Genomic DNA, 13,862 nt, shown 5'->3' on the forward strand with positions numbered 1-13,862 from the left:
TTGGCACAAGAGAAGCGAGCACTCCGTAAAGCCAGAGCTGCAAATGCTGAAGCAATAGTGTCCACATTTCTCTGTTCAGTATGTGGCAGAACATTCCGTGCTAACATCGGTCTCATCAGCCATCTACGGACACACCGCTGATGGCCCATAATCCATAAGATGTCAAGGTCTTCATCGAAATCGATGGACGAACAACAATATGTATACCTTTTGCCTTTCTTTGCCTTTTGATCTGTATACCCTTTTAACTATTGTTTATGACTCTTTGTATCCGCTACAATGTGAGTTAGAAACAGGCTGATGTTATTTAACAAGCCAAAAAGGATAGATGTAATCAAAGGAGTGGTGATGTTTTCTGGTTAGGCGAAGTCCTTTCAAATGGGACCGAAGGGGAGGGGAGTGGGGGGGGCGTCACGCTAGGAGTCTATGTAATGCTTTGATCTTGAACAATTGTGTGTGGTCTCTAATTTAGAACTTCGTGTTGGAAGTGTCTTAGAGATCCACCGCACTTTGCAAACTGCTTTTTCTATTTTCTGCAGAATAAACTTTCTTACCAATCCAATTTTGTTAAGTGTTTTAATCACGTTTCTAACAAAGTTAACCTTGGAGTTAATCTATGCTGACCTGGGTGCTGATTACTGGTGGGGAAGTGCTTGGATTTTTTTGTTCCTTTTGGGGGGCTGGGTCATTTGTCTCTTTTACATAGTCTATAGATGTTGTTAATGTCTATGTGTCTATTGATGGCTGATTTGTCAGAGTGCCAGGTTTCTAGAAACTCCCTGGCATTTTGGACTTTCCATAAGTCCAAAAATGCCCGATCTGGCACATTACAATAACTTTATATAAAGTTATTGTAATGTGCACATAAAGTTATTGTAATGTGTATTGCTGCATTGCAGCAACTCTGCTTTTAATTGTCCTTTCATTGTGTTGCATGAACCTCAACACGCTAGTGTCAAGCCCCAAAGTTTACTTTTAAGAAAATAAAGGGGATAAGAAAGGCGGAAAAAGAAAGAAAAAGAACTTGTAGGGCGGGAATAAAGCGGGTGTGATGGATGGAGCGTCCATTCAGGAGGCAACGCATAACCAGAGGGCTTTTGTGATTGGCTGCTTGGTCTCGAGCCGCCTCCGCAAAGAGCGCGTAACAGCTGTGGTTACGAGCAAAGGTCAGGAGGGCCAGCCGTCGTTACAGAAGCGAAGGGGGGGGAAACTGAGCCCAAGATTGACGTTTCGCTTTCCATTCTGATTGGTGGTAAGGAAAGGGAAGGAAGGACCAGCCTCCCATTGGATTGAGTTATCTCTCTGTTGTCAAACGCGCAGGTACATTTTGTCCCCTCAAATGTGCCATGTGCTGTGTCTATCGCTAGCCCCGCCCCTTGCGTTGTATCTGACTTGTTACCAAGGGTTTGGGGGAGGGGAAAGAGAAGGGAGGGAACCAATCCTTCGAGACGATTGGCCCAGCTCTGATAAGTGGGCGGAGACTCCAGTGGCAAATGAGGAAAAAGCGGAAGAATCCGGAAGCGCCAGAGCTGGAAGGCAAAGGGCGGGATACCCGCACCCAATGCAGAGCTTGAGTGAGGTTCAAAGAGGCGTGGCCCAACTAGAAAAGACGGAGGGGCGTGGCCAGCCTCAGTTCTCGGCCTCAACAGTCTGGAGGAGGGGGGCGGGGCGGAGAGGAAAGGGCGGAGCTATGTATTGCAGTTTTCAAATGCGACCGAGAAGAGAAGGACGAAGCTTTGGGTGTGGTAAGTTCGAGTCCCGCTCTCCCCAATTTGGTGGTCGGGAAAAAAAAGGAAGAAGGGCTGCGGTGACTGCCCTGGGGAGGGGGCTGCTTCCATGGATAGAGAGGAGGACTCCTTGTCCCTAATATGGCTAACCTGTGGCTATTTCCCTCTCCTGCTCCACTCATGGGGGTGGATTGCCTTACCTCGGATTCTCCAGCCTTCCGCAGTAACTTGGGTAGTTTCTTTTTGGTCCTTAGAGAGGGGGAAATCCCAAAATGGAGTGTTGCCCCTGTGGTTAAAGCAGGGATGGGGATCTATGGCCCTTTTATGACTTGTGGACTTCAACTCCCAGAATTCCTGAGCCAGCAGTGCTGGCTCAGGAATTCTGGGAGTTGAAGTCCACAAATCATAAAGGAGGCATAGTTTACAACCTCTGGGTTAAGGGGTACCTTGGCCTCATCTTTTTTGGGGGGGACAGTCCCTTTGAACTCACTTCACATGTTAGTTCAGTGATTCTCAATCTGGGGAATTGTGGGAGTTGAAGTCCACACCTCTTTAAATGGCCAAGGTAGAGGAACACTGGTGGATCTTTCTCTCAGCTTCCTCTGATGTGGGAGTGCATAGCCCTTCTGGCTGGCAAGAATGGTATTTAAACAAAAATTAAAGCATTTTTTTAAATGCACAACAGCCCCCTTGTCTCAGTAGTAGAACATACTGTACTTCTTTCACCGGCTCATGGAAACTAGTGCAGATCGTCCTTGTTTAGTGACTGCCTCAGACACAGCCAGTTGCAGTTAGGACAGGGATGTCAAAGTGCCACCAGTCCTCGCCTTTATGACCTTTGCAGGGATGTACAGCAAAGGAAAATCATGGGCACAGTTGTGGTTTCACTTAGTGGCTGCTCAGCTCCCCCGCCAAATTGCCAGTTCCAATGCTGGTCGCTAAAACGAGGGCTATCTTTATATATTTATATTGCATGATATAGTTGAAAAGTGAATGAGATTATTTTAAAGTGCTCTGTTGCTTCCCTATTTTTTAACGCATGAACTTGCCTTCCCGGTGCACATATTTTTTACCCCAGTGGCATATTTTCTTCTTGTTTATTTGGTAAATTTATATAACTGCCCATCTCATGTATTTATTTCTGATATAATGCTCAGTGGGGACTCCAGAGGTGATGTGCTTCTTTCCAAATGGAAGAGCAATGTGTGTACTTAATCAATGGGTGCCCTTCCACTTACATCAATTACTACATTTAGCCAGCATGAAACTCTGCAAATATTTATCCATTTGGCTTTGTGAAAGTTTTAGATTTGTATCTTGCTTTTTTCTTCATAACTCAAGGCAAACATACAGATTCTCCTTCCTCCTCCTAAGTGTCTATTTTTTTTCTAGGAGGAAAAAAGATTAGGTATGTTTGCTACCGTGTTGTTTATAAAAATAATAAAGGCAAGACTAAAAAAAAAATCAAAGGTTATATCTCTGCATAGTACTTGGGGTTCCTGCTGGACATCTAAACTTTAATGAAATCCTCTTGGTTTTCAAACCAGCCAGTTTAGGTAGGCAGAATTCTGTTGGTGCTGCTGTCTGTTGCTTGGACTGTTGCAGGCAGAATGAGTTGGTTTAGATTCATCTTCTCTAATCAAAGATCTTGCAGGGCAATTTGGCCAAACATATTACAGTTAATGGGTTTGGGCCAATCACTTCTATTCCAGCCTAACCTTTGCTGGTCTGTAGTGCAAATCAAAGAGAAGGATTAGGGGGTAACATAATAGCTGTCATCCAGTACTTGAGGAGCTGTCACAGAAAAGAGGGTCAACCCATACTCCAAAGCATTAGAGCAAAGGTCCCCAACTTTTTGAGCACCAGGGACCGGTTACGTGGAGAGAGATTTTTCCACGGACTGGAGGGTGTGTGGTTTTGTGTACTGCCTGCATCTTGTGGATGGGGCTTTTCTTGTTTCTGCGGCCCGATTGCCGGCATGCCGCAGCCCAGTACTGGTCCACGGCCTGGGGGTTGGGGACCCCTGCACTAGAGGGCAGGACAAGAAGCAATGGGTGGAAACCCCTTCAAGAAAGATTGAACCTGAAACTAAGGTGAAATTTAAGAAGTTAACCAATAACCCACCATAGCCATGAAAGCCAACTGGCTGAGTGGGCCAGTCACTCACTCACTCTCTCAGCCTAACACACACAGGGTTGCTGTTGTTAGGAAAATAGGAGGAAGAAGGTGTATTGGCTATGTGCATTGTTTTCAGTTATTTGTAAAAATAGTAAGGGCGGGATACAAATAAAATAATGGAACCGCTTGCCTGTTGGAGTTGTGGGTGCTTCATTACTGGAGATTTTCAAGAGTAGACTGGGCAACCATTTGATCAGAATGTATAAAGTGTGCCTTGAGCATGGGGTTGGACTAGAAGACCTCCACGTTCCCTTCCAACCTGCGATTCTATGATTCTAAATAGTCTAAATATTTTCTGGGATATCACTGTGAACAAATAAATATTTTTCTTAGTGGAATTCCTTGGACCTGATCTAGAACAGGGGTAGGCAACCTTGGCTCTTTAATGACTCGTGGACTTCAGCTCCCAGAATTCCTGAGCCAGCGTGGCTCAGCTTGGAAACCTCTCCCTTTCCCCTCAGCATGGCTGGCTCAGGAATTCTGGGAGTTGAAGTCCATGAGTCATAAAAGAGCCAAGGTTGCCTACCCCGACCTAGAAAAAAGGTAGAATAAAAATTATTGTGAATAGTACAAATGATGAATATTTTATGGAATGGAGTACAAGTAGTCCACGACATACAACACAATTGAGCCCAAAAATTCTGTTGCTAAGCGGGACAGTTGTTAAGTGAGTTTTGCTCCATATTATGACCTTTCTTGCCACAGTTGTTAAGCGAATCATTGCAGTTGTTAAGTTAGTAACAGGGTTGTGAAGTGAATCTGGCTTCCCCTTTGACCTTGCTTGTCAGAAGGTCACAAAAGGTGATCACCTGACCCTGGGGCATTGCAACCATCATAAATATGAGTCAGTTGCCAAGCATCCGAATTTTGATCATGTGCCCACAGGGATGCTGCAGTGGTTATAAATGTGAAAAATGGTCATAACTCGCTTTTTTTAGTGCCATTGTAACTTTGAACAGTCAATAAACAAACCATTGTAAGTCGAGGACTACCTGTACAATGATTTATCGTTTTGTTATTGAAATCTAGAATGTCTCTGCTAGCAAGCCTTTAATCTGGATCCCCGACTGACATCTACAAAGATGATGATGAGTGAAGGAGAATATGTCTTCTGCAAGTGGAAAAAGCGGCTATGGCCAGCACAGGTATGTAATGGGCCAACCCTGATTATTTCTGATTTGGGGAAGAGACATATCCAGATTGGCTAAAAAATACCTTACCCATTCGAGCTGAGGTGGCAGTTCAACTGTATTTGGTTTTGGAGGTTTTTTTGCTCTGGTTGCAAACTATATTTAACCCCAGTTTGGCAAAAGGTCACCCTGTTACGTTAAAAGCAGGGGTTTTCAAACTTGGGCCTTTTATGACTTGTGGACTTCAACTCCCAGAATTCCTCAGCCAGCATGCCTGGCTGAGGAATTCTGGGAGTTGAAGTCCACAAGTCATAAAAGGACCGCCAAGTTTGAAGACCCCTGGTTCAAAGGCTTCCTCCCAGTTGTCCATAATTTGGGAATGGCAAATAACATTGGGATGTAGGAGACACGCAACTGATTGTTCTGCAAATATCCCTCATAGTGCAGTCATGGTTTGTGATAGCTTAATACAAAGAAAAAAATTCCCTTGAGTCAGATGTGATTCTTGGTGGCAATCATACAGTGGTCTCTGGCTCTGCTTTCTAGGACACATTTTCATTTATTTATGTACTTATATATTTGTTTGGCTTCCAACTCCAGACTAGTCTTAGGATTTCACAGTGGTCTCCCATCTCAAGTATGAACCAGGCCTCACCCTGCTTAGACTTCTGCAAAGGCCAACCAGCTGTGCCATTAGCCAAGTTGTGAGGGTTGTAGCAAGCCACTGTGTGTATTTATTTGACTTTTATCCTACCTTTATTACTTTACAAGTACCGGTAACCCAAGGCAGAGAATATATCTAATATTCCTTCCTCATCTTGTTTTCTCCACAACAATAACAATCCACTTCACTCTGAGAGAAAGTGACTGGGCCAAAGTCACCCAGCCAGTTTTGTTGCATACGGCACAGTGGTGGGATTCAGATATGTAAACAACCAGTTCTCTGTGTGGATGCCGCTTCCGGAAGTCCATTTGAGCCTGGGCAACAAAAAATTAGCTACCGGTTCTGCTGAAGTGGTGTGAACCAGCTGAATTCCACCACTGCTAAGGCAACATTAGTACTTGGTGATTGGCTCAAGGTTACCCAGCTGGATTTTGTGCCTGAAACAGGACTAGAACTCGCAGTCCCCTGGCTTCTAGCCTGGTAACTTAACCACTAGATCAGACTGATTCTTGTATTGCTCATATTGCTGCCAAGAAAATTATATGTATGCACACACAGTCCCCTGGTGAATTTCCTTGTCTTCTACATTTTCACTCCTGTCGGAATGTCAGCGGTAATTCAGAATCTGATTAAAGTATCACATCCTCTTCCCCACTTTTTTGATTATTTTCTCATGATAGATTGTCAATTTTCAGGATTTTTTTCTTCCACACCTGTTCTGAAGAACTTTTTTTTGTTTAAAAAAAACCCAACCCTCAATTTCAGTGCTCTATCTTGTGCATTTCTCACAATAGAAATACCGTACGTTTCTGTTTCTCTGCTGCAGTTTTCTGTGGGTTTTCTGTTTGTCAGGATTTGGATGTTCACCTTTTTTTTTAAAAAAAATAATCCATATTTTTTCTTTCACCTTCCAGATCTTGTCTAGAAGCCAGAGTTCCAGAGGGCGACTGCTTCCTGAGAAGCTCGGTTCCATTCGGCTCAAAATTATTGCTGAAAATAAACAGTTAAGTTTCTATGGATTTGCAGCCTCTTAGCGCTGTTTTTTTATATGTCTATTTCACCAATAGATTTGACTTTGATTTGCAAAATAAATCCATTAAAGCCCCCAGGTCCTAATCTCCCTTCTGGTTTTTTTTTTTTTTTTTAAATAAATACATTCCTTTTGGGATGTTATTCAGGATAAACAGGAATGGTCATAGCTGGCAAAATGTTGACAAGCAATCTTACAGTTGTAATCCCATCAAAGACAATGCTAGGTTAGGGAAGGTGGTGTTGCTGATTTGCTCAAGAGGGTTAGGGTTAGAAGTCTAATTTATTTAAAAATATCACAGCTGTTGAACTAAAGCATTCTTGACCACATCAAACCAAAAGTTTAATGCTGTTCTTTCTCCCTTTTTCAAGGGTTACCATGCGTGTTGCCCACATTGTGCCTCTGACAGTACAAAGCATTGAAGATATTGCAGATAAATTGGGTATGTTTTTTCTTTTATTTGTTCAGCTGTGACCATGAAACCCTGTATGTTGTCTATTTTACTAAGTTATCTAGACAACGAGGGGCACAAAAATCTCGAGCTAGACTTAAGTAGCTGAAGACAGGCAAACTCTGTTAAAAACAGTTTTCTTGATTCTCTTGTGTTTAGGTGTCTCCTTTGCCAAACTTCTCACTATGGTTTTTGTTTTATAACACTGATATGCATCCGTAAAAGATATAATTCTAAAGAGAAGGAATAAGGGGTTGGGAACATACTCAGGGATAAAATGATGTCATCGTTCCTAATGGACTGAGGGAGATTTTTTTTTTAACTTTTTTATTATAGCACTTTTTGTGTGTATGTTTTTTTCCCTTCTGTTTGAAAATGTAAGAATGAATTAAACTTAAGGACACCTCCTAGATGTGAATAGGCTGTCTATTATGAAAAATGATAGACAATGTTCCCCTTTCGACAGACTGCTGAGGCCACACTAGGCTTGCAGGAACCCACTGAAGCTGTGTGTTTTTAATATACAGCCTGTTTTCAGCGGTTCCTGAAAGCATTGTGTGGCTTCAGCGGTTTGTTGGCTTGAGGAAGGACACCACCATCCACCCTGTTTAGTAAAAGGAAGTCCATTTGTAAGTGCCAGTTCCAACCTACATATAAATTGGATTTAAAGACAGATTAAAAACAGATTTAGGAATAGAACTAAATACTTCCTCCAGCACTGGAGGTTTTTAAGAAGAGATTGGACTACCATTTGTCTGAAATGGCATAGGGTAGGGGTAGGCAACCTTGGCTGTTTTATGACTCGTGGACTTCAACTCCCAGAATTCCTGAGCCAGCCATGCTGAGGGGACAGGGAGAGGTTTCCAAGCTGAGCAATGCTGGCTCAGGAATTCTGGGAGTTGAAGTCCACGAGTCATAAAAGAGCCAAGGTTCCCTACCCCTGGTATAGGGTCTCCTGCCTGAGCAGGAGGTTGAACTAGAAGACTCCAAGATCCCCTCCAACTCTGTCACTCGATTATTCTTAACCTCGGACCCCATCTGTATACAAAAGGCAGCTTAAGAGTAAAAGAATAAACTGGGTGAGAACCAAGCGGATCATATAAACTCAGTATAGGTAGTCCTCAACTTATGACTGTAATGGAGCATGTCAATCACAGTTGTAAAACGGGCCACGTCCTGATTTTATGACTTTTTTTTTTTTTACTGAAAGTGAATGCCAATTTTTGGCAAAAACATCATAAAACGAAGCCACGTAACCGTGGGGTGCTGCAAACAGCCATAAATGCAGGCTGGTTGTCAAGCACTCAAAGTGTGGTCATGTGACCGCAGGGGAGGATGGCTGTCGGAATTTCATAACCAGCTCATAAGTATTCCCCAGGGAGGTCCATCAGAACTTAAAATGGTGGCTAAGGGACTGGCCCTAAATTGAGGACTATCTGTAAGAGAAAATAATTTAGGAAGCTAAGGTGCATTTTAATTCCCTCCCTCCACTGTGGGGTATTGGTACAGGTAGTCCTTGACTTACAACCGTTCATTCAGTGACCATTCGAATTACAACAGCTTTGAAAAAAAGGTGACTTAGGACTGTTTTTCGCACTTTGCAGCATCCCCATGGTCACCCGATCAAAATTCAGCTGCTTGGCAACTGAGTCGCCTTTATGACCGTTGCCGTGTCCCAGGGTCATGTAGTCCCCCTTTTGCGACATTCTGACAAGCAAAGTCAGTGGGGAAGCCCGATTCACGTAACAACTGTGTTAGTAACTTAACAACTGCAGTGATTCAGTTAACACCTGTGGCAAGAAAGGTTGTAAAATGAGGCAAAATTCACTTAATTGTCTCACTTAGCAACAGAAATTTTGGGCTCAGTTGAGGTCGTAAGTTGAGGCCTACCTGTACAGTTCAAGGGAGTGTACTTAATACTCCCTCTACCTATTTTCCCACAACCAACCTATGAGGAGACTAGGGCTGAGACCGAAGTTACTCCTAAGCAGGAGATGAAACTTTAATAATAATAATAATAATAATAATAATAATGGTAAAGTTGGAAGGGACCTTGGAGGTCATCTAGTCCAACCCCCTGCTCAGGCAGGAAACCCTATACCATTTCGGACAAATATTCTCCCTGTTCTTCTTATGCAACTGGCATTTGCAAGCCTACTGGGGTTTGCAAGCTTGGGGATCATTTTGAATCTTCAGGATCAATATTATTATGGTTTGTTGCACAATCAGCCAGATGTTCAGACTGTATTTGGCATTTTTATCCACCTGTCAAGTCCTTCCCAAAGACCTGAGATAGGCAGATGTTGATCTTTGATGGTGTTATAAATATCATTGCAGGGTGTCAGCTATTCCAAAAGTTGCCTTTTGCATTTGACCAATAATAATGGTTGTTATTATTTTGATTCATTGCACAGTCAGCCAGATGGCCAGACTGGATTTGACATTTGAACCACCAGATGGATAATTATTATTATTATTATCAAATTTATTTGCTGCCCATCTTGTGATTCAAGGTGACTCTAAGCTCTTGACTGATCTGCTCTCCCTCATACATTTATTCTACTTCTTTGATAGTCATCCAAATTCTTTTATTTATTGGTATTTATTGAGAATTTTACATAAAGTAAAAAGGAAATCTAAAGAAAAAGAGGGAAAAGAAAAAAAGAGGAAAGAAAGAAGTGCAAGAAAAAACATCTAAAGTTATGAAATATAATGATTTCTGATTTTCTCTTTCACAGTTATTAACGAACCTAGCATATCTCCTCCCTCTTAACTCTTCCAGACATCCCTTCAACCCCTTATTTAATTCTTATATGTTTCAATTAATAAATCCATATTAATATTTTGGCTTCCTTTAGCAAAAAAGCCTTTCTAGGTTTGTTTTAAAAAAAGCACTTGTTGTTTTCTCCCTGCCCAATTTCTAAAATTTTAACAATCTGTTCCTGCATTGTGCGAATTTCACTACTCTTCCATACACAAAATTAATCTTTTGTGAGTCTTTTATAATTTAGTATCCATAAGTCCCAATAAAAAAAAGTTCCAGGGTGTTCTTTTTGTTACAATATGAATCTTTAAAATCCTTTGTATTGTTGGTGTATTTATATCCAAAGTTTCTTGGCTTTCTCACAAGCCCTCCATGTGTGATAAAATGTCCCTTCATATTTTGTTTTCACGTTTCCAGCATTGACTGGAGGTCCCTTTGTACATTTTTATCACTATCCAGATTCCTGGCAGGGCCATATCTTCAGCTAGTGAATTCTTCTGGTTGATTAGGGGTCACGTGCTTCCTTTTATAAGCCTTCCTGCATTTTTCTCCTTAATTTATTCAGTTTCTAGGCTGCCCAACTCCAAAAAGGACTCTGAGCAGCTTCACAAGATAAAAAAACAGGAAAAGGAAACCACAAAATTAAAAAAGCAAGTTGTTCTGAGGGATTAATAGCAAACACATTTTTTCCCACATCTCTTCCCTACACCCAGTGTTTTTCAACCCTCTCAAGCTTGACTAGTTGGTGTGTACTACAACTCCCAGAATTCCCCAGCCAGGGTAGAAACCAGTGCAAAGGTTGTTGCTCCCTGCCCTGTGGACATTTTTTCACTCCCTCCCCTGCTGGAGGTGAGGTAGGCCTCCTCTCTCCTGGCCTTCTGGAAGGCTGTGGAAATATGGTTCTGGGTCTTGCTTGAGGCGTTACCAAGAAACAGCCGCTGTGGGGCAGGTTAGCGCCCTGAAAGCCCTCCCCACACGGTTTAATTAATTTTTAACATCTCTTGCCTCTTTTTTTTATTTTTTTTCGGTTTTTAATATTTTATCTGTACACCACCTAGATTGCCTCTGTGAGGGGGATGGGTAGTTTTACAGATAGATAGATAGATAGATAGATAGATAGATAGATAGATAGATAGATAGATAGATAGACAGACAGACAGACAGACAGACAGACAGACAGACAGACAGACAGACAGACAGACAGACAAAGATAGAAAGAGAGAGCTAGACAGAGAGAGATATATATGGATGGAGACAGAAAGAGACAATAATGGATAGATAGATATACACAGAGAGAGACGGATGGAGACAGGCAAAGAAAGACATGGAAGGATCATGGATGGATGGATGGATGGATAAATAGATAGATAAATAGATAGATGATGGACAGACAGATAGATAGATAGATAGATAGATAGATAGATAGATAGATAGATAGATAGATAGATGGATGGATGGATGGATGGATGGATGGATGGATGGATGGATGGATGGATGGATGGATAGATAGATAGATAGATAGATAGATAGATAGATAGATAGATAGATAGATAGATGATGGATGAATAGAGATATATATGGATGGATGGATGGATGAATAGATAGATACTACAAGATTCAAAATGGTGACAAGATTATGCAATAAGGTTAGGATGATACATCAGGAAATATATTTCTTCAAATACGTCTCTGTAAAATGCTGGAGGTTTTTACACTTTCCTAAAGATGGAGGTTTAACCAGTGGTTGGGGCGGGGGGGAACCAAGTGAGTACTAACTTGCCCTTCAGCGGCAGGGAATTCCACAGATTAACTATAAAGCCTTTCCCCTTTCCCCCCAGTTGCTCTCTGTTTCCCATTTGGGAACTTAAGGGAAAGCCTTCCAAGGATGGGGGTCAGGCTGGTGTAAAAGGAAACTATAAATTATCCTGCAGTTGACCCCAGGAAATATTTTATGACATTTTATATTATGTCATAAAATGTGGTGTGATCATTTTTATGTCATCAAATGTTTCCTAAAATTGGCCATATTTCAATTCCATCAAAGTCATGGCTTCCAGATTTCGGGCTCATTCTGTAAGTTAGCCCATTTGAGGTACTTTGGTTCAAAAATTGTTGACCTACGGTGCAGCCTCCCCTTCCTGGATCAGGAGTTCGAGCGCTCAGTCATTCAAACCTGGATCATCTCTCTCCTGGACTATGGCAACACGCTCTGCATGGAGCTACCCTTGAAGAGTATTCAAAAGCTACAACTGGTGCAGAATGCAGGCACACGGACAGTCCTTGGGGCCTGTAAGGTGGCCCTGTTACACCGATGTTTCACAAACTGCTCTTGCTGCCAGTTTGCTTCCGGGTGCAATTCAACGTGTTGGTTGAGGAGTCCTTGGTGCTCTCTGAGCTTGCTTGTTTTCTTGCAGATGTTTCATTACCCTAACTAGGTAACATCATCAGTGCTAGTAAGGAGTGCTGTTTGCTGTCAGTTTATATTCTGGTGTCTTGCCTGTCTGTGTGGGTGGGGGCAGTCTTAGGAGATTCTTCAATAGGGCTTTTTACTAATGGCTCTTTGGCAGTTTCTTGATTGGGGTATTGCTTACTTGTTTGTTGGTCTCAAGGTGACCTGACAGATAATCTATGCTGATCTGGGTGCTAGTGCTTTTTGTTCCCTTTTGGGCTGGTTGATTGTCTCTTTTGCATAGTACAGGGGTCTTCAAACTTGGCCCTTTTATGACTTGTGGACTTCAACTCCCAGAATCCCTCAGCCAGACACACTGGCTGAGGGATTCTGGGAGTTGAAGTCCACAAATCATAAAAGGGCCATGTTTGAAACCCCCTGCATAAGTCTATAGATGTTGTTAATGTCTATGTGTCTATTGATGGCTAATTGGTCAGAGTGCCAGGCTTCTAGAAATTCCCTGGCATTTTTTTGGACTTGGTCTGGTCTAGGATGGTCACATTTTCCCAATTGAAACTATGGTTAAACCTATGGAACTATTGAAACTACGGTTAATCAGATTTAACCACCAATAGACAATAGATAGATAATAAGTAAACCCCCTCGCTGATCACCACTGACTCCCTTCCCAGGTCCGAGCAATGAAACCCAGAAGGTTGTAGAAGAGTTGACTTATCGCCGAGCCTTGCGAGAATCGCTGGAGATCATGAAGGAACAGGTAGCTCCTAAAGGTCCCGATTCTTTTAGCCGAAGGAGTGAAGAGGCGTCAAGTGGGAAAGGACAGCGAGAACCCTCCTCAGCCCCCCAGGGACCGCTTTCTCCCCGAAGAAGCCCCCGTGGGACAAAGAGGGTGGAGGCAAGCGGGACCCTTCCAGATTCTCCAGCCACATCCTTGAGACCTTTGAAGTCGAGGACCAAGAACCTGTCTACCTGCAAACTTCCTTCATCTGCATCAGGTGTCAGGAACCCAGCCTGGGAGGCCGGCAGGGTTTTGGAAGCCCTAAAGCCAAACATCTCACAAAGTCTTGCAGCACCACTCCAACCCACCCAGAGGTCTTCCCTGGCCTCCAAGGAGCATCAGCAAGTCAGCGGTCCGTCTGGCAAGAAGGCGCCTTCCAACCGGCCGGTGAGAACCAGCACCCCGGACTCTGCTTCTCGCAAGTGCTGCTTCAGGTTCCCGCCAGCAAAGGGAAGACGAGACGAGGCCGCCACGAAACTGCGGAGGAGATTGCTGGGGCCCGCCGTCAAAGGGTTTCCATCCCGGCCAGCAGATGCTCTCCTGGCCAGGCGAGAGGCATTGACACGGAAGAAATGGCAGCTGCCCTCCAGCGGCACCAGGCGCTCCCCGCGCTTGGAAGCCGCTTGCTCAAAGCACATCCTGGCAACTCAGGAACCCTCCCTGGAAAAGTCACAGTGCGCGAGTGAGGGAGAGCCCGGAGACTACAGAGAACCTTCTCTGAACCGTGCTC

Source organism: Protobothrops mucrosquamatus, unplaced genomic scaffold (genome assembly GCF_001527695.2).
Source record: "Protobothrops mucrosquamatus isolate PMUCROS unplaced genomic scaffold, P.Mucros_1.0 scaffold14, whole genome shotgun sequence".
Classification (NCBI taxonomy): domain Eukaryota; kingdom Metazoa; phylum Chordata; class Lepidosauria; order Squamata; family Viperidae; genus Protobothrops; species Protobothrops mucrosquamatus.